Source organism: Heterodontus francisci, unplaced genomic scaffold (genome assembly GCF_036365525.1).
Source record: "Heterodontus francisci isolate sHetFra1 unplaced genomic scaffold, sHetFra1.hap1 HAP1_SCAFFOLD_43, whole genome shotgun sequence".
Taxonomy (NCBI): Eukaryota; Metazoa; Chordata; class Chondrichthyes; order Heterodontiformes; family Heterodontidae; genus Heterodontus; species Heterodontus francisci.
Window position 1 is genome coordinate 12,831,109 of NW_027141852.1, and position 19,588 is coordinate 12,850,696.

General features: G+C 48.0%; 1 non-coding gene across 1 annotated transcript; it reads left to right on the plus strand.

Moving 5' to 3' along the window:
* Window positions 1–14,040: 14,040 nt before the first annotated feature.
* On the plus strand, window positions 14,041–14,123 carry trnal-uag (transfer RNA leucine (anticodon UAG)). The gene has a single exon. It is a non-coding gene; the product is annotated as a tRNA-Leu (tRNA).
* The last annotated feature ends 5,465 nt before the right edge of the window (window positions 14,124–19,588 follow it).

A 19,588-nucleotide genomic window follows, 5' to 3' on the forward strand; every position in this document is an offset into this window, starting at 1 on the left:
CACTCCCAGGTGCCAGAACCTTTCCGCGGCCCCATCCGCTTTCAGAGATGGATCCTTGGAGACAAGGGCTACCCACTGAGGACATGACTACTGACGTCTGTAAGGAACCCACGCACGGATGCAGAGGAGAGGTACAACACCTGCTGCGGGTCAACCCGAGCGACCATCAAGGAGGCCATTGGTCTCCTGAAGATGAGATTCAGGTACCTAGATCGATCCAGTGGAGCCCTTCAGTATGTCCCGGCGAGGGTCTCGCATATCGTGGTGGTTTGCTGTGCACAGCACAATCTGGCATTACAGAGGGGTGAGGTGTTGACTAGTGAGGATATCGTGGAGTGTGATGTCTCCTCAGATGATGAGGATGTGGAGGAGGATGCTGCCCAAGCAGTGCCAGATGAAGAACCTCAGGCACAGCAGGGTAGGGGCCATGAGATACACACAAGGGAGACATGAGACACCCTTATACATTCAAGTTTCCTTTGAGCCTTACCACCTTCTGGAACCAAGGCAATAAAGTCTTAGCTTTAAACAGCCCTGTTGTCACCTCCTTCCTTCTGTTCTGCAGCGTCCAGGTACACATCGCACAGTGACAAGGCCAAAGCTTTGTGAACTCAGGGCTTGGTCCTTCACTTCCAGCCCCTTGGGAGGAAGGGTTTAAATGAAGTCCCAAAGGGCATCAACAATAGGAAGGAGACATCGTGAGAGAACATCATTTCTTTCTTCCGTGTGACAACAAATGCAACCCTATCCATCTGGAATGTACATTCACCATGAACCCTAAGTGAATCTAGGTGCTCTTCTTAAATCTTTTCCGGGTGCTCCTACGTGGTGCTCCCCCTGCTCTGTCAGCTGAGGTGGAGACAGGCTGCTGACCTTGCTGCCCCATGGCTTGGGATGACATTGGTGGCCGTCCTCTTGCTGCCTGAGGCCTGGAGGGCCCCGGCACACTGAGGGCCTCCTGCACAGGTACAGGGACCCCCCTCTGTCATCGAGGGTGATGGAGGCAGGCACTGGCATCACTTGTGTCACTGGCAGAGGGGCTTTGGAGCTACTGTCCACACCAGGAGCACCCTGAGAGGAGACCCCAGATGTAGCAGCCAGCTGCTCCTCCCCCTTATAAGACACACTTGTAACTCGCTGCTGACCTGAGAGGGACGTGGACCTCGTCCCCCCTCTCACCTTGTCACCGCTGGATGGAGCTCATGGACAAAGCGATGGAGTGCAGGTCTGCACACATCTCCGGCAGCCACTGATTGATTGGCTGGATCAGGCTCTCCATGAGAGTCACCAATCTCACAATGGAGGTAGCCAGACACACCCCCATCAGAGACAATGCAGCACCCAAGGTCTGGATGGACTCCTCCACCATCCTTGTTCGGGTACACATAGCCTCTGGCAACTCTGCCAGATGTTACCTGACCTCTCGCTGCAGCTGCGGTATTTCCCGTGTTGCTGGTGACACCAGAGGCATGTCATCAGCCTGGGGCTCAGCATGGGCCTGGCCTCCCACAGACCACCAACTGTCAGTGGCCTCGGCTGTCACAGCCTCCGTCAGCTGCCCGGGCCTGTCTGTGATGTGCTCATCAGTTTGCGTGAGCGTTTCTGTTCTGGTGGAGGGTGCAGGGGAATGATGTGATGGTGCACCATCTGAGGCTCACTTCTCCTCCTCAGACGTGTCCGGCTGTCTCCCAGTATCTCCAGCTCTTTGCTTTTGTCGTTCATCCGGGCCTTCATGAGAAAACAGGGACATTGAAGGGTTACGGTCTGCCCATCGTGACATTCCAACCACCCCTACTGTGCAGCTCCATTGATGCAGTGGTGAACAGATGAGCAGTGTGGCTCCTTTGCAGCGGATGCTCCCTTGTGCCCCAGGAGATGTGCACTCACTCTCTTGGGTAAATGCCCCTGTCTCTCCATCAGATATGGAGCAGCTGCTTTGCAGCCCGGCCTGTTCCATGGCCTCCTCCTCCATCGGGATGAGGACACGGAGATAAGGCACTCCACCGCCAGTCTTGACACGCTCTTTCCAATTGTGGGATGTCTTCTCCTGCAGACACAATGATGAACAAAGTTAGTCTCCCAGCGGGGACAAGCCCAACATCTCTGATGGTGATAGTCCAGCAGTCCATGATGTGGACACACATATGCCTCCTGCATGCGGCCCCTCTCGAGGGACTGTGTGAGGTTATATAATGACTGACGTGTGCCTCTCCTGCTGCCCTTCCCCAATACACATGACTGGGTGGTCACTCCCTTTCCACTAAACATTCCCTCTCACTCTGCCACATGCAATGTCCAAAGGGTCCAAAGTGCTTTGATTTGTCGCCTGAGCAACCTGGATCAGGTCATTGACCCACTTCCTGCACTGGATCCATTTCCTGGGGGTGAACCCATGGCTGCTGACCTCACCTACTATCTCCAGCCAGCTTTGCTTGGTCAGGTGGACAGGTCTCCACCTCCCATCCCTGGGGAAGAGGATCTTGCACCTTTCTCTTGTCACCTGGAGGAGAACCTGCAGGGTGGCATCGCTAAACCGTGGCACCATGGTCACTGCAGGCTCGCATTCAGCTCCTTACCCATCAGGCAACAGAGGCAGCAGAATGGGTCCTGGGGCATCAGAGGCAGCAGAACTGGTCCTGGGACAGCAGAGGGCTCTCAGGAAGACACTCCTTTAAACCAGGCAGCAGTGAATGCAGGGCTGGCAGCCCTTTAAATATGGTGCCAGCACCTGCCGTTGTGTCAGATGTCGGTGCCATCGGCACCTCGTTCCCTGCCTCTGGTCCTTGTTTACATGGGCCCCACGCCTCCCCTTCATTAATTTGTCGGCTGCTCCGTGATCGGAGTCGGTCGGCCACATTTCACTCGTGTGGTGACGACACCCGCTTCCGGTGCCTCTGCCGAGAGCCGCACCGTTAGTTTAAAATTCAGCCCATGGGGTCAAGAGTGGAAAATCTCCCCTCTGATTCTCTCTACTTAAAATGAAGGAGACACCAAATTAAAACTGATGAAACCAGGGATTGTATCCTGGTTCTTCAATCTAGTGTTCTCCCAACTGAGCTATTCCATCCTCACTGTGAACTCATCTTCATTGGAGACAAATATAACTCCAGGCGGAATTTCCCCACCCGTTCATTCCTCACTTCAGGGGAATGGGACCCGACCAGATCGCGGAACTCAGATTATGTTAATGTTCTGCTCTTGATATCTTCATATTATTTTGCGTTTGAGCCACTTTTAATCAGGTTCACGGACAAATTCTTCTATCATCCCTTCTCCCACATTCTCTCTCTCTCATTCATTCTTTATTCCTCACAATCCAGAAAGGGTTAGGAATCAGAGATCACCCCCAAACCCTCTGCACACAGACCTCTGTATGTCACCCTGTTTGCTCCAAGATCCAAGAGACCAGTCAATAAATTACACTCTTTATAAACACAGAAAGCTGCCTCACAGTGTTGGACACAGAGTTAAATACACTGAAGTCTTTTGAAAAAAGTTCATCTTACGGGCTGTGTTACTGAGCCCACAGAGCAGGACAGGCCCAGGCTCCAGCCCCAGCCCCACCTGGGCTGTGTTAGCTGATGTCACCTGGTGTGATACTGAGCCACATGGAGCAGGAAAGGGCCTGGTTGTATTCATGGCCTGTGTTGAGTTCACTGAACCCACCCAATGTTGTAGGAGCCACACAGAACAGAATGGGCCCAGGCTCCTTCCTCAGCCTGAGGGATGATAGTTCATCTCACACGGTGTTGTACAGAGCCCCACACAGAACAGGAAAATCCCAGGCTCCATCCCCGGCCTGTGGTATTTTACTTCATCACACCTGGTATGGTACGGAGCCCCCAGAGCAGGAAAGATCCAGCTTCCATCTCCAGTCTGTGCTGAATTAGCTGATCTGACCTGGTTGGCACTGAACCACAATCAGGGGAGGATGGGCCGAGGCTCCCTGGCCTGTGGTGTGTTAGTTATTCTCATTTGGTGAGGTACTGAGCACTGGAGAGCAGGAAGGGCCTGTGCTCAGTGAGCTGATCTCACCTTGTGCCTTCCTGAGACCCACACACAGAGCAGGACAGGCCTAGGCCTCATCCCCGGCCTGTGCTCAATTAGCGGATCTCAGCCAAAAGATTTTGATAAGGTTCCACACAAGAGGCTTCTCTATAAGATTAAAGTCCCTGGTATCAGTGGTAATATATAGATCTGGATTGGGAACTGACTGGCACGATGTAGGCAGAAAGTAGTTACAGATGGATCTGGATCTGTTTGGAGACCAGTTACCAGTGGTGTCCCACAGGGATCGGTGTTGGGTCTGTTGCTCTTTATTATTTTTATTAATGATCTGGATGGAGGTGTAGGGGGCACCATCTGTAAATTTACAGATGATTTGAAGATCTGTGCGACTGTTCAGACTGTAGACGATGCTCGACTGTTTCAGGCTGATCTTAATGTGTTGGGAGATTGGGTTCATGACTGGTAAATGATGTTTAATTTGGGTAAGTGCAGTGTTATTCATGTGGACAGGGCGAATGCTCAACATTCATACACCCTTCAGGGAAAAACATTAAAGCAGGTGGAGAAGGAAAATAATTTTGAGCAGAGATCTGGATGTTCTGGTGCACAGATCTCGAAAGGTACAGCAGCAATGCTGTGAAGTGATAGCTGGAGCAAATAGGGGGTTGGGCTGCATTCAGAGGATAATTGCATATAAGATGGGGCATATTCTTTAATGGGATGTGAGCGACACTGGCAAGGCCAGAATTTGTTACCCATCCCTAATTGTCCTTGACAAGATGGCGGTGAGCTGCCTTCTTGAATTGCTGCACTCCATGTTGTGTAGGTGCACCCACAGTGCTGTTAGGAAGGGAGATCCAGGATTTTGACCCAACATCAGTGAATGAACAGCGATATTGTTGCAGATCAGATGGTGTGTGACTTGAAGGGGAACTTGCAGATGGTGGTGTTTCCATGAATCTGCAGCCCTTGTCCTTCAAGCTGGTTGAGTTCTTCGGTTTGGAAGGTGTTTTTGAAGGAGCCTTGGTGAGTTGCAGCAGTGCATCTGGTAGATGGTACACACTACTGCCACTGTGCGTCAGTGGTGAAGGGAGTGAATGTTTAAGGTGGTGAATGGGGTGACAATCAAGGCAGCTGCTTGTCCTGAACAGTGTCAAGTTTCTAGAGTATTGTTGGAGCTGCACTCATCCTGGCTTGTGCCTTGTAGATGGTGGACAAGTTTTGGAGAGTCAAAAATCACAAAATTATTACAGTGCAGAAGGAGGCTATTCGGCCCATTGTCTCTGCATAGAATCATTGAACATAGAAAGTTTAGAGCACAGGAAGGCCAAATATCGGGCAACCCAGCGGAATCCCATTGTCCAGCATTTGGACCGTAGCCCTGCAGGTTCAGGCACTTGAGGTGCACATCCAGACTCCTCTTAAATGAGTTGAGGGTTTCTGCCTCAACTACCCTTATAGGCAGTGAGTATCAGACCCCTCGCACCCTCTGGGTGAAAAAACGTTTCCTCAACTCCCCTCTAATCGTTCAACGAATCACTTTAAATCTATGCCCCTTAGTCATTGACCTCCCTGCTAAGGTAAATAGACCCTTCCCATCCACTCTATCCAGACCCCTCACAATTTTATGCATTTCAATCAAATCTCCCCTCAGCCTCCTCAATTCAACCCCAGCCGATCCAATCTTTCCTCATCGTTGCATTTTTCCAGAGTTGGCAACATCCTCGTAAATCTCCTCTGTAACCTCTCTCGTGCAATTGCATCCTTTCTGGAATGAGGTGACCAGAACTGCACACAGAACTCAAGTTGTGGCCTAACTAATGATTGATACAGTTCCAGCATAACCTCCCTGCTCTGATATTCTATACCTCGGCTAATAAAGGAAAGGATTCCATAAGCCTTCTCAACCAACTTATCAACCTGTCCTGCTACTTTCAGGGATCTGTGGACATTCACTTCAAGGTCCCTCACTTCCTCTAGACCTCTCAGTATTCACCCATTAATTGTGTATTCCTTTGCCGTGTTTGACCTCACCAAAGGCATCACCTCACACTTCTCCAAGTTGAATTCCATTTGCCACTTTTCTGCACACCTGACCAGTCCATTTTTCCAGCTCTCCTAATGAGCATTTCACCTCGTACCGAGAGCTGAATTATTCATTGCAGAATTCTCACTGTCTGTTTTACCTTTGGTGCCACAGTATTTATATGAATGGTCCAGTTAAGCTTGTGTCTATGGTTACCCCCAGGATGTTGATGGTGGGGGGGATTCAGCGATGGTAATGCTGTTGAACGTCAAAGGGAGATGGTTACATTCTCTCTTGTTGGAGATGGTCATTGACTGGTACTTATGTGGTGTGAATGTTACTTGCCACTTATCAGGCCAAGCCTGAATGTTGTCCAGGTCTTGCTGCTTCTGGACACGGACTCCTTCAGTATCTGAGATGTCCCGAATTTGTCCTTTTATGAAACCTTGGTCAGGCCTCACTTGGAATACTGTATCCAGTCTTGGTCTCCTCACATGATGGGTGCTATTGAGGCTTTTGACAGGGTACAGAGGAGAGACATTAAACTAATTCCCAGTGTAAGACATCTTCGTTATCAAGTTAGACTAAAAGAGTTGGAACCCTACACCTTCGAGAAACCTAGACTGAGGGGTGATCCAATTGAGGTTCAAAAGTAATGAAGGGTCCAATTTAGCATGGGAGAGGAGTCATAATTGTATATTGTAAAAGGCCAGATGTCACCCGGATCACATTAAATTTCATTTTCAGCAACGGGTTAATGAACCAGGAGGGCTGAGTGGTTAAGGTGTTGGACTTAAAATCCAATGAATATATGTCTGTGTGTGTTCAAACTCCACTCCTGGTATCTGTGCCGGCCAAATGTTACTTGTTGTTTCCCTGACTTTTGCCTTGCACCATCATCTCTTCTGTCATTTAATCACTCCTGCCTTCCAACCGATCACAGCTTCCTATTATTTGCCCCAGCACCATTCCTTGTCTCTGCACTTGCTTATAAGCTGGGAAACCTTGAACTTAATCTCCTCTGTCCCCTCATAATGACCTTCTCATCTTTCCTGAACTGTGGTTCCTCACAGGGTCCGCTGCCTCTCCGACTCCCCTCCAGGGGAAACTGAAGGCCCTGAGCCTGGGTCTTGCTTTCTACGCTTGCTGGTAGTTGAGTCCTTGCATGTCTAGACTCCTCCAGGAAGGGCTTGCCATAATCTTCCAATCTTCCCTGGATAAGGGGATTGGAGAGTGGCAAATGACACCCTTATTCAAGAAAGGGTGTAAGGACAGTCCAAGCAACTCCAAGCCAGTTAATTTAACATCAATGCTGGGTAAGGTTTCAGAAATGATAATCAGGGAAAATATCAATGGACATTTAGAGAGGTTTGAGTTAATTAAGGATATCCAGCATGGATTTGTAAAAGGCAGATCATGCTTCACTAATCTAATTGAATTTTTTGATGAAGGAGCAGAGAAGTTTGATGAAGGAAATGCAGTGGATGTTGTTTCTATGGATTTTACGAAAGCATTTGATAAGGTATCACATAAAAGGCTGGTTAACAAAATTGAGGCTCATGGAATAGGAGGGTCAGTGTCCAATTGGTTAAAAAATTGGATTAAGGGCAGAAACAAGCAAGTTGTAGTAAATGGTTTCTTTTCAGACTAGGGGATGGTCGACAGTGGTGTTCCCCAAGGGTCAGTGCTGGGATCACTGCTTTTCTTGCTATGTATAAAATATGTGGATCTTGGAATACGGAACAGAATCTCAAAATTTGCTGACAATACCAAACTTGGAGGTGAGGCAAACAGTGAGGATGATATGAACCGCCTGCAATAGGACATAGATAGGCTAGCAGAATGAGCAGAGAGGTGACGGATGGAATTTAATACTGTTAAGTGTGAGGTGATGCATTTTGACAGAAGGAATAGGGAGAGGCAATGTATCCTTAATGGCACAGTTCTAAAGAGTGTTCAGGGACAGAGGGACCTGGGGATGCATGTGCATCGATCTTTGCAGGTAGCAGGGCATATTGAGAGAGTAGTAGTAAAATATATGGCATCTTGGGCTTTATACAAACATACAAGCATACGAACATATGAATTAGGAGCAGGAGTAGGCCACTCGGCCCTTCCAGCCTGCTCTGCCATTCAATAATTTCATAGCTGAACTGATGACCCACATTTCCAGCTACCCCTGACCACCCCCTTGCTTATCAAGAATCTATCTACATCTGCCTTAAAAATATTCAAAGACTCTGCTTCCACTGCGTTTTGAGGAAGAGAACTGCAAAGACTCACAACCATCTAAGAGAAAAAAATTCTCCTCATCTCTGTCTTAAATGGGCGACCCCATATTTTTAAACAGTGACCCCTAATTTTAGATTCTCCCACAAGAGGAAACATCCTTTCTACATCCACCCTGTCAAGACCCTCAGGATCTTATGTGTTTCAATCAAGTTGCCTCTTACTCTTCTAAAATCTGGTGGATACAAGCCAAGCCTGTCCAATTTTTCCTTGTAAGACAGCCCACCATTCCAGGTATTTGTCCAGTAAACCTTCTCTGAACTGCCTCCAATGCATTCACATCCTTCCTTAAATAAGGAGACCAGTTCTGTAGACAGTACTCCAGATGTGGTCTTACCAATGCCCTGTATAGCTGAAGCATAACCTCCCTACTTTTGTATTCAATTCCCCTCGCGATAAACACGAGCATTCTATTCGCTTTCCTAATTACGTGCTGTACCTGCATACTAACCTTGTGCGATTCATACACGAGGACACCCAGATCCCTCTGCATCTCAGGGCTCTGCAATCTCTCACCATTTAGATAATATGCTTCTTTTTTATTCTTCCCGCCAAAGTGGACAATTTCCCACTTTCCCACATTTTACTCCATTTGCCAGGTTGTTGCCCACTCACTTAACCGATCTACATCTCTTTGTAGCCCCCTTATAAGAACATAAGAAATAGGAGCAGGAGTAGGCCATTCAGTCCCCAAAGCCTGCCCCACCATTTAATAAGATCAGGGATGATTTGCCCCAGACCTCAACTCCTCTTTCGTGCCAGCTCCTCATAGCCCTCAACTCCCCAATATTTCAAAAATCTATCTACCTCCTCTTTAAATGCTTTCAGTGATTTAGCCTCCACAACTCTCTGGGTAGAGAATTCCAGACATTCACTACCCTCTGAGAGAAGAAATTCCTTTGCATCTCAGTTTTAAATGACTGTCCCCTTATTCTGTAACTATGTCACCTAGTTTGAGATTCCCCCACTAGTGGAAACATCTACCCTGTCAAGCCCCCTCAGAATCTTATACATTTCAATAAGATCACCCTTATTCTTCTAAACTTTAATGTATAAAGGCCTAACTTGTTAGCCATTCTTGATAAGTCAACCCCTTTCTCCCAGGAATCAGCCGAGTGAATTTCTTTTGACTGTATACAATGCCAATATATCCTTTCTTAAATACGGGGACCAAAACTGTACACAGCACTCCAGGTGTGGCCTCACCAACACCCTGTACAGCTTTAACAAGACTTCCCTATTTTTAAACTCCAGCCCCCTAGCAATAAAGGCCAAAATTCCATTTGCCCTCTTAATTACTTGCTGCACCTGCATGCTAACTTTTTGTGTTTCAATCACAAGAACACCCAGATCCCTCTTTTTTGGAGTCTCTGTCTATTTATATAATAGTCTGCATTTTGATTCTTCCTACCAAAGTGTATGACCTCACACTTTCCTACATTAAACTCCATCTGCCAAGATTTTGCCCACTCACTCAACCTATCTATATCCCCTTGGAGATTCCTTATGTCTTCATGACAACATGCCCTACCTATTTTTGTATCATCAGCAAATTTGGATATATTACACTCTGCCCCCTCCTCCATGTCATTAATATAGATAGTAAATAATTGAACCCCAAGCACTGATCCTTGTGGCACTCCACCAGTCACATCCTGACAATGAGAAAATGGCCCATTTATGCCGACACTTTGTTTCAAGGAATTGGTAACTCGTGTGTGCATCATCACTTCAGGAATTGATGTCATACAGTATGTGACACAGAGTGGGAGATGGGATGATCCCCGGTAAGATGTGCCTGTAATACTCTCCTGTAAATTGTATATAGTATTGTCAGTCTTCAATAAAAAAGTCAAATTATTTGTTGGCGTTGATCAGTGTGTGATTGGTAAGTCTGTGTGAAGAACAGGGGTTGGCAACATGTCTGTACATGGACACCAGTGTCCACGTTAAAACAGTTCAGTCCGTGACTGATAATTTCAGGGATGAGAAATTTCCCATTGGCTTCTTCTTCCAGACCAGTCTGACTTTCAATCAAATCGCAGCCGTCAGTTTCACAGCTGACAGGTCCTGAGAGCAGAGACAACGTTTCAGAACCTCGGACAAGTTCGGAGCTTTCCGGCAGTTCTGATTTCATTTCAAAGCCCTCCAGAAAAACCCGAGCTTGTCCGAGTTTCGGAAGTGCTGTCTCTGCTCAAAGCACCTGTCAGCTGTGAAACTGACGGCTGCGATTTTTTTAAAAAAGACTAACCATAAAGCTGAGAGTTCTCGCTCTCTGCAACTGTCAGAGAGAGGGAGAGAGAGAGAGGAGATTAAGAGGGAGAGAGGAGACCGGGGGTGGGTGTCGGCAGAGAGAGAAAGGACAACCTGAAAGGTTTACCCCGTATCCTTAGATTATGACCCCTGGTTCTGGACTCACACCCAAATCCGATGAACGAATAAAAAAAGTCACAACTGTGATTGGCTCTTGTATCGGACTCTGGTTAACAGACAATATTCGGAGCGCCGGCCCCAGACTGTTTAACACTGACTGAGCTGAGAAAATACAACTCACCCCCGAGAATCCGCAGCACAGACCGAGCGGAGGGGAAAACCTGTCCTGGGAACTCTACATTCAGGGAACAGTTTGTCCTGTGAATATGCAGATGTGAATATTGTGGAAGAGAGATTGTATTAAAGGGGAGGGCGGGTTAGTCTGAAGCCAATGTGTTTGTGGGTCCGCTCTCATCGCCGGATTTCAGAGTCATTCTTGTGTAAAATCAAATGATTTTCCAGTCAAAGAACCGCCCTGCTCCCTGCTCAGCCCCAAAGTGGGAATTCGGGATCATTTTTTTTAATTTCAAGATTTCAGTTGAAAAGTAGAGAACATGTCAGCGAGGGGTGAGAGAGGGCGGTCAATGCAGCAATAAAACCAGGTTAAATGGAAAATGGAGTCCTCAATCCGAGTGAAAGCTTTTCAACAGCAAACATACTGGAGTGAGAGACAGGAAAGATCTAGTCTGGAAGTCTGGAGTCTCTGAATTTCAAAGGAATTGGAGAGTTTGTGAGGAGAGAGAAACACAGAGAGACAGCAGGAGCCGAGAGCTGACAGCAGCTTGTCTCCGCCCCGTCCTCTCTCTGCCTTGAAGTTGCTCTGTGCCACCATCACCGGCTTCATTTCGGACCCAGTTCACACTGACAGTGAGAATTTGTGCAGAGTCCCGGACATGTCCGATAGTGCAGCAGCCCAAACGGCTCCTCCAGCCGCCGCCGCCGCCCAAGTCAAGACCCCCAAGAAGAAGAAGGCGGCTCCCCGGAACAAGCCAGCCGGTCTCCCGTTGGGCGAACAGATCCTCAAGATTGTGCCGGCTTTCAGCGATCGCAACGGGATGTCCCTGGCCGCCATAAAGAAGGCTCTGGGTAGCAGCGGTGTCGATGTGGAGAAGCTCAGGACCCAGATCAAGCAAAGTATCAAGAGGAATGTGAACAAAGGCTCCCTGGTGCAGAGCAAGGGACAGGGAGCCTCCGGCTCCTTCAAAATCAGCAAGAAGGAAAACCCAGGGAAAAGTGGGAAAGAAGGTGAAGAAACTAGCAGACAAGAAATCTTTAGTGAAGAAACCAGCAGACAAGAAATCTTTAGTGAAGAAACCAGCAACCAAGAAATCTTTAGCGAAGACACCATCAGCCAAGAAATCTTTAGTGAAGAAACCAGCAGATAAGAAATCTTTAGTGAAGAAACCAGCAGACAAGAAATCTTTCATGAAGAAACTAGCAGACAAGAAATCTTTCTTGAAGAAACCAGCAGCCAAGAAATCTTTAGTGAAGAAACCAGCAGACAAGAAATCTTTAGTGAAGAAACCAGCAGCGAAGAAATCTTTAGTGAAGACACCAGTAGACAAGAAATCTTTAGTGAAGAAATCAGCAGCCAAGAAATCTTTAGTGAAGAAACCAGCAGATAATAACTCCTTCGTTCGAAACCAGCAGACAAGAAATCATTGGTGAAGAAACCAGCAGCCAAGAAAGTGACAACAAAGAAAGTAACAGCCAAGAAAACGAGCAGCAAGGCGGCGGCAACGCCAATTAAGGCGGTGAAGAAAGCAGTGCTTCAGAAAAAGTCTCCTGCGAAGAAGGTCAAAAAAGGCAAGAGTGCGGCGGGCGGAAAGGCGCTGAAGGAAGTGCAGACATGGAAGAGCAAGGTCAAGCCGAAAGCAGCGAAGGCTCAGAAAGCATGGTCTGGAAAGAAGTGAAAGAGCGCGGGAAACTTGTAAACATCTGAACACAAAGGCTCTTCTCAGAGCCACCCACATCTCTCAGGAAAGAGCTGATCCCCTGATCAAATGATCCCTGTCCCGGCCCCGCCTGCAGATTCCACATGGAAATGATTTGGAGCAAATCCAGGATCCCTGGTGACTCCCCTCCACCCAACCCTTTCCCCACTCTCTGTAATAAAACAGAAGGATGTCCGGCCCTCACTCCAACTGGGGATGTGTTCGGTGTAGTCTCAGTTCACAAATTCAGGGGGAGAGTCCTGTAAGGTAGCTCGGTCACTCTGACTGAAACCGCCAGTTCTCCGGGGCTGCAGCCACTGACACTGCGGGGAGAGAATCCCCGACTCTACCCCGCCGCCGGGGGAACAAACAGCGTTGTGTCCGGAGAATAGGGAGGGCCGGGGAGAAGGCACATATTAAAGCGCTGCAGTGGACTCAGCTCCTGTGTGTGCACAACTCTCACTGATTCCGTCCTCTGGGAACAGTGCGGTCTCAACAGATCAGGTTAGGAAAGAAACACACAGCCCGAGAATGGCTTCTTTCTTCCTGCATTTACTCTGTTCTGGGAGCAGATTCTCATTGAGAAGCGGCGCTCAGATCACCGGAGAGAAAAAAAAACACAATTCAAGCTGTCCAAATGAAAAACAGAGAATTAACCCGGACACTTCCATTATTAAATTAATTCATCAGCTCCGAACCAGTTCCCGTTAATGTACCGGGATAATCTCGGGATTTATCAAATCGAAGGCAGCGGGATTTATTAAATTGTTGATTCTGACACCCTGTAGTTCACTTCTTCACTTAACTAGAGGGGGAGATGTGTGAGCAGAGAAACAGAGCGAAATCCAGAGAGGGAACTGAAAACACACCTGGACAGATGTGAAACAGGTCAATCCACTGTTACAATAACTCCATCACTGACTCCCTCCTGACAGTAACCAGCCCTTTCACAGAGACTGTGGGTGGCTCTGAAAAGAGCCTTTGGTTTATTAGATGACATTTTGGCCGCTTTACCTTTTCTGGGGGCTCTGAGCGCTGGTTTTCTTGGGCAGCAGCACGGCCTGGATATTCGGCAGCACCCCGCCCTGAGCGATAGTCACCCCTCCCAGCAGCTTGTTGAGCTCCTCGTCGTTGCGGACGGCCAGCTGCAGGTGTCAGGGGATGATCTGGGTCTTCTTGTTGTCCCGGGCCGCGTTACCGGCCAGCTCGAGAATTTCAGCGGTCAGATACTCGAGCACAGCAGCCAGATAGACCGGGGCTGCAGCACCCACACGCTCAGCATAGTTACCCTTTCTCAGGAGCCTGTGAACACGGCCCACCGGGAACTGCAGTCCAGTCCGGGAGGAGCGAGACTTGGCCTTGGCCCGAGCTTTCCCGCTGGTCTTTCCTCTTCCAGACATTTCCACAATCTCACAAATACTTTCACAAAGAATGAATAATTTCCTTAGCAATAATGATAACCAATAGGCGGTCAGGATGGCCGAGCGGTCTAAGGCGCTGCGTTTAGATCGCACTGTCCATTGGAGGCGTGGGTTCAAATCCCGCTTCTGACACCTTGTGTTTTGACTGCACCGGAGGCGTTTGGGAGCAGAGGTGAAGAGCAAAGAGAGAACAGGAAAGAACATGGACAAGCAAAATAACAATGGACCCAAAGATGTTGCATCAAAACATTCGAGTAAGAGGCAACTGAGCAAACAGCAGGGCACAGAAAACATCAAAAATGTAACCTTAGTATCGGGGTGGAAGATGTTGCCAATATCCTTAATGAATACATTACTGTCTTCTCAAATGAGGGGGTGATGCATATATTGTTATGAAGGAGGAGGAGTGTGAAGTATTGGACTTGATAAGTTAAGGAGAGAGGAAGTCTTAATGGGATGAGCATCCTTGAATGTGGATAAATCACCAGGACCAGATGAAATGTACCCCAGGCTGTTGAATGACGCCAGGGAAGAAATAGTGGAAGGTCTGACCATCGTTTTCCAGAGCATTGGAGGTCTTGTAACGTTGCAATAAAAGCAAAATACCACGCAGATCAAGCATGGCTGAGCCTTTAGAGTAGAGAAACAGGGCTGAATTCCCTGAACCAGTGCTACAGCTTTCAGAATAGAAGGAGCCTATACAAACCTGATGGGTTCCACTTAAACCAAAGAGCTGGAGGTGTTGACAGTCAGAACAGATAAAATGTGGAGGAGTGTTTGAAGCAGATTCTGTGTGGTTACTGTAGTTGTACTATGGAGTTATTTCAAGGAGGTGATTCTGAATGTAATGGATCAACGTGGACCCACCCAAGGCAAAGGTCACTGAAAGTGGCAACGCAGGTGGATAAGGTAGTCAAGAAGGCATACGGCATGCTTGCCTTCATCAGTCGGGGTATAGAGCATAAAAATTGGCAAGTCATGTTGCAGCTGCACAGAACCTTAGTTAGGCCACACTTGGAATATTGCGTGCAATTCTGGTCGCCACACTACCAGAAGGACGTGGAGGCTTTGGAGAGGGTACAGAGGAGGTTTACCAGGATGTTGCCTGGTCTGGAGGGCATTAGCTATGAGGAGAGGTTGGAAAAACTCAGATTGTTTTCACTGGAACGACGGAGGTGGAGGGGCGACATGATAGAGGTTTACAAAGTTATGAGCGGCATGGACAGAGTGGATAGTCAGAAGCTTTTTCCCAGGGTGGAAGAGTCAGTTACTAGGGGACATGGGTTTAAGGTGCGAGGGGCAAAATTTAGAGGGGATGTGCGAGGCAAGTTTTTTACACAGAGGGTGGTGAGTGCCTGGAACTTTCTGCCAGGGGAGGTGGTGGAAGCAGATACGATAGCGACGTTTCAGAGCCATCTTGACAAATACATGAATAGGAAGGGAATAGAGGGATATAGGCCACGGAAGTGCAGAAGGTGTTAGTTTAGGCAGGCATCAAGATCGGCGCAGGCTTGGAGGGCCGAATGGCCTGTTCCTGTGCTGTACTGTTCTTTGTTCTTTGTTCCAAGCTTCCCTGTGGTCCAGCCTGGTTGAATGGAACTGAAGCAAACAAATCATCCAGAAGTGGAAAAGAAATATAAGGCCATGAAAGCACAGAATTCAGATGGATGCAATACCAGATGGTATGGCAAGAGTGTAAAACAGCAACAGACTGGTGAATAAAACTTTCCCATTGAATAAGACAAGAGAAGAGAAGGGTAATAATAGTGTCAGAGGTGAGTTGTGACACTATTCACATTCCACCTTGATCTGAATAGGACTGTTGAAGGGAGTGATTGAGAAGAATAGAGGAGAAATGAAAAGAAAGGAGAAATAAACAAAAGGTCTTTTGATTTTAGAATGCTTGTTTTAGGAAATGACAGACTGTAAAGTGTGTGTGTCAGAAGATATAGAGCGAAGTTGGGTGTGACAAGATCACAGGAAAGTTGTGCCCTGATACAAGGTGTGTGTTGTCAGGAAAGCTGCTTTCTTTTGCACAATATGTATTTTATTCATATAATTTGTGCAATTACATTGCAAAGCAGTTCAAATTTAATATTACATAAGGTACAATACAGATCAATTTCCTTCAATAATGTACATGATGTATCTCACTATCCCTGCCTGCACAGGTTATATTTACAGTATTTACATTACACATCAAACATTCTCTGGTGCAAACAGCCCGAGCGGTTTTACACAGGTTCCAGCTTCTCGCTGAACGAGGGCCTTAGTCTGTCGCCTTTCTATTGAGACTCCATGGTGGCTTCCCCAAGCTTTAATGCCGTCCCACAGCACATAGTCTTGAATGTTGGAATGTGCCAGTCTGCAACACTCGGTCATCGACAGCTCTTTGCACTGGAATACGTGTCCCACGGCCGGGCTCGTTCTCAACAGAGATAATTTCAAATGAACATTTCCTAAATCCGTGCTTTCTCTCTCGCAATAAAGAGAACAGGATGTCTGGCAGATTCAGTGTGAGACGATAACACTGCCGGGTAAAGGCCGCTTTCCAACTCCAATCTTAACACAGGAGATTCCCCAAACAGCTGCAATAGGGTGTTTGTAAACTGTTGGAAGCGGATGTGTGTGGAAATGGTGATGTTACTGAGGAGGTTCCTTGTTATAGAATGGATTGTGTTTTGGTGGGAATATTACTGAGTGTTAATTGTAGCAGGATCATATTTAAAAGCTCCGGCTTTCTGGAAAGCCTTGACTGTGAAGGTCGAGTCTGAAAGGTTTGCGTGGAGAGCTGGGTTTCGGTTCTACTGTTAATAAAGGGTTTGAAATTGGCAGCCCGGAGGAAACTGGAGGTTGGAGATGAAAGATAAGGTGCCGTTCTCTCTCTGTCTGTCACTCTGGGTGTCTCCTTCATTCTCGCTCTCTGTTTAATCTTCACTCTTGTCTCCTCCCCTCCCTGCTCTCACTCTGCCTTTCTCAGCCAGGTCCGGGCGGCCTGTAAAAAAAAGGAAGCTGACGGAATCAGTCTCTTTTATTGTGCACTGATTTGAGGCAAGAATTATCATGGTGGCTGTGGTGGGGAAGAGACGGTCGCCCACCTCCTCCTGGAATGTGTCTTTGCAAAGCAGGTGTGGAAAGGGATGCAGTGGTTTTTGTCGAGGTTCATCCCAAGCAGCTCGATAACACAGGAGTCTGTGCTCTCCGGGCTGTTCCCAGTGACGCACACCGAGACAAACATCAACTGCTGCTGGAGGACTATCAATTCGGTGAAAGACGCCCTTTAGTCTGCCCGAAACTTGCTGGTCTTCCAGCGCAAAGAGTTGTCCAACACCGAATGTTGCAGACTGGCACATTCCAAGGACCAGGACAACGTGGGCAGGGACGCACTAAAGCTTGGGGCAGCCGCAGCAAAGGCTCAATGGGGAAAGACTATGATGTAAGGTCCCCCCACCAAGCTGAGCGGAGGGGCTGGATCCATGGGAAACCCTTCGAACCATATAGGGAAAATTTTGTGTGCTGTAAATGTAGAAATGTATATGGCATGACAATGAAATGGAAGAGTTGTGAGGCAACTCGTGATTGTATAGAAGGAAACTGATCACCTTTGCACTGTTTGTATTTTTTGACTTGATGCTGTTTTAAACTGTTTGGGAATGTAATTTTTACAGATTTTTATGAATAAAGTATATTTTGGAAATTTAAAAAAAAAGTCTGGCAGTATACCAGAGTATGGTCCTGGCCGGCAGCATATTAGAATCCATGAGGAAAGGCATCATCACCCTCATCTACAAGCGGAAGGGGGAAAGGGCAGAAGTCAGAAATTGACGGCTCATCTCACTGCTTAACATCGACTACAAGATTCTGTCAAAAGTCATCGCCAGTCGAGTCAAGTCTGCTCTGGAGTTGGTGATTGACCCTGATCAGACCTGTACTATACCAGGCAGGAAGATCTCTGATAGCCTCGCGCTACTCAGGGATACGATCACCTATGTACGGGACAGGAGGGTGGACACCTGCCTCATCAGCCTGGACCAGGAGAAGGCTTTTGACAGGATATCGCACACCGACATGATGGACGTACTTTACAAAATGGGGTTTGGGGAGGGAATCTGCAATTGGATTAAACTGGTCTACACAAACATCAGTAGCGCAGTCTCAATCAATAGGTGGGAATCAGAAAGTTTCTCAATCCAATCTGGAGTCAGGCAGGGCTGTCCTCTCTCCCCTGTCTTGTTTGTTTGCTGTATTGGACCCTTTTCTGAGTCTATTAGGAAGAATGCGATAATCAGAAGGGTAACAATCCCAGGCAGTGGAGGCACTCAGGTTAAAACCTCCCTGTACATGGATGACATCGCCGTTTTGTGCTTGAACACGCTGCCTGTGCGCAGACTGATGAGCATCTGTGACCAGCTCGAACTGGCATCGGGAGCCAATGTTAAACACGGCAATAGCGAGGCCATGTTCTGTGGGAACTCAAGCTGACCGATCCTTTGTCCCCTTCACCATTAGGTCAGCCGACCTGAAGGTGCTGGGGTATGGTTCGGAAGGGCCGGGGCGTGCACCAAAAACTGGGAGGAACGAGTAGCCAGGGTACAACATAAGCTGAACATGTGGGAGCAGCGATCTCTCTCCATTGTGTCAGGATACTGTACGTGGTGCAGGTCTGGCCCAGACTGCACTCCTGCACTGTGGTGATCACCTGAGCCATTTTCCGCTTCATCTGGGGATCCAAAATGGACCAGGTCCCGAGGGACACGATGTTCAAACCTCTGGAGAAAGGCGGGAAAAATGTACCCAACATCGCCCTCATCCTGATGGCTACCTTTGTGTGTGGCTGTATCAAGCTGTGTGTAGACCTCCAGTACGCAAACTCCAAGTGTCACTCCATGCTGAGGTTCTATCTGTCCCCGGTGTTGCGAAGGATGGGCCTGGTCATATTGCCGTGGAACGCTCCATCCGGTTGGACTGTGCTGTAACACCTATCCTTCATGGAAAAGTTTTTGTGGAAAAACACCTTTGACCACCAATCCATCAGACACTGGTCTGCACGGAATGTTCTCAAGGCCCTACGGGAAAAGAAGATGGTGGATCCTGTCGGATGGTTCCCCGAGCAGACTTCCAAAGTCATTTGGCGGAATGCCCCATCATCAGAACTTTCAAACAAGCACCAAGATGTAGCTTGGCTGATGGTGAGAAGAGTCCTCCTCGTCAGATCCTTCCTGCATGCCCGAAGTCTCACCCCCTCTGCACAATGCCCTCGAGGTGGCTGTGGTGGGGAAGAGACGGTTGCCCACCTCTTTCTGGAATGTGTCTTTGCAAAGCAGGTGTGGAAAGAGATGCAATGGTTTTTGTCGAGGTTCATCCCAAGCAGCTCTGTAGCACAGGAGTCTGTGCTCTACGGGCTGTTCCCAGGGACGCACACCGAGATAAACATCAACTGCTGCTGGAAGACTATCAATTCGTTGATAGATGCTCTTTGCTCTGCCCGAAACTTGCTGGTCTTCCAGCGCAAAGAGTTGTCCACCACCGAATGTTGCAGACTGGCACATTCCAAGGTCCAGGACTACGTGCTGAGGGACGCACTAAAGCTTGGGGCA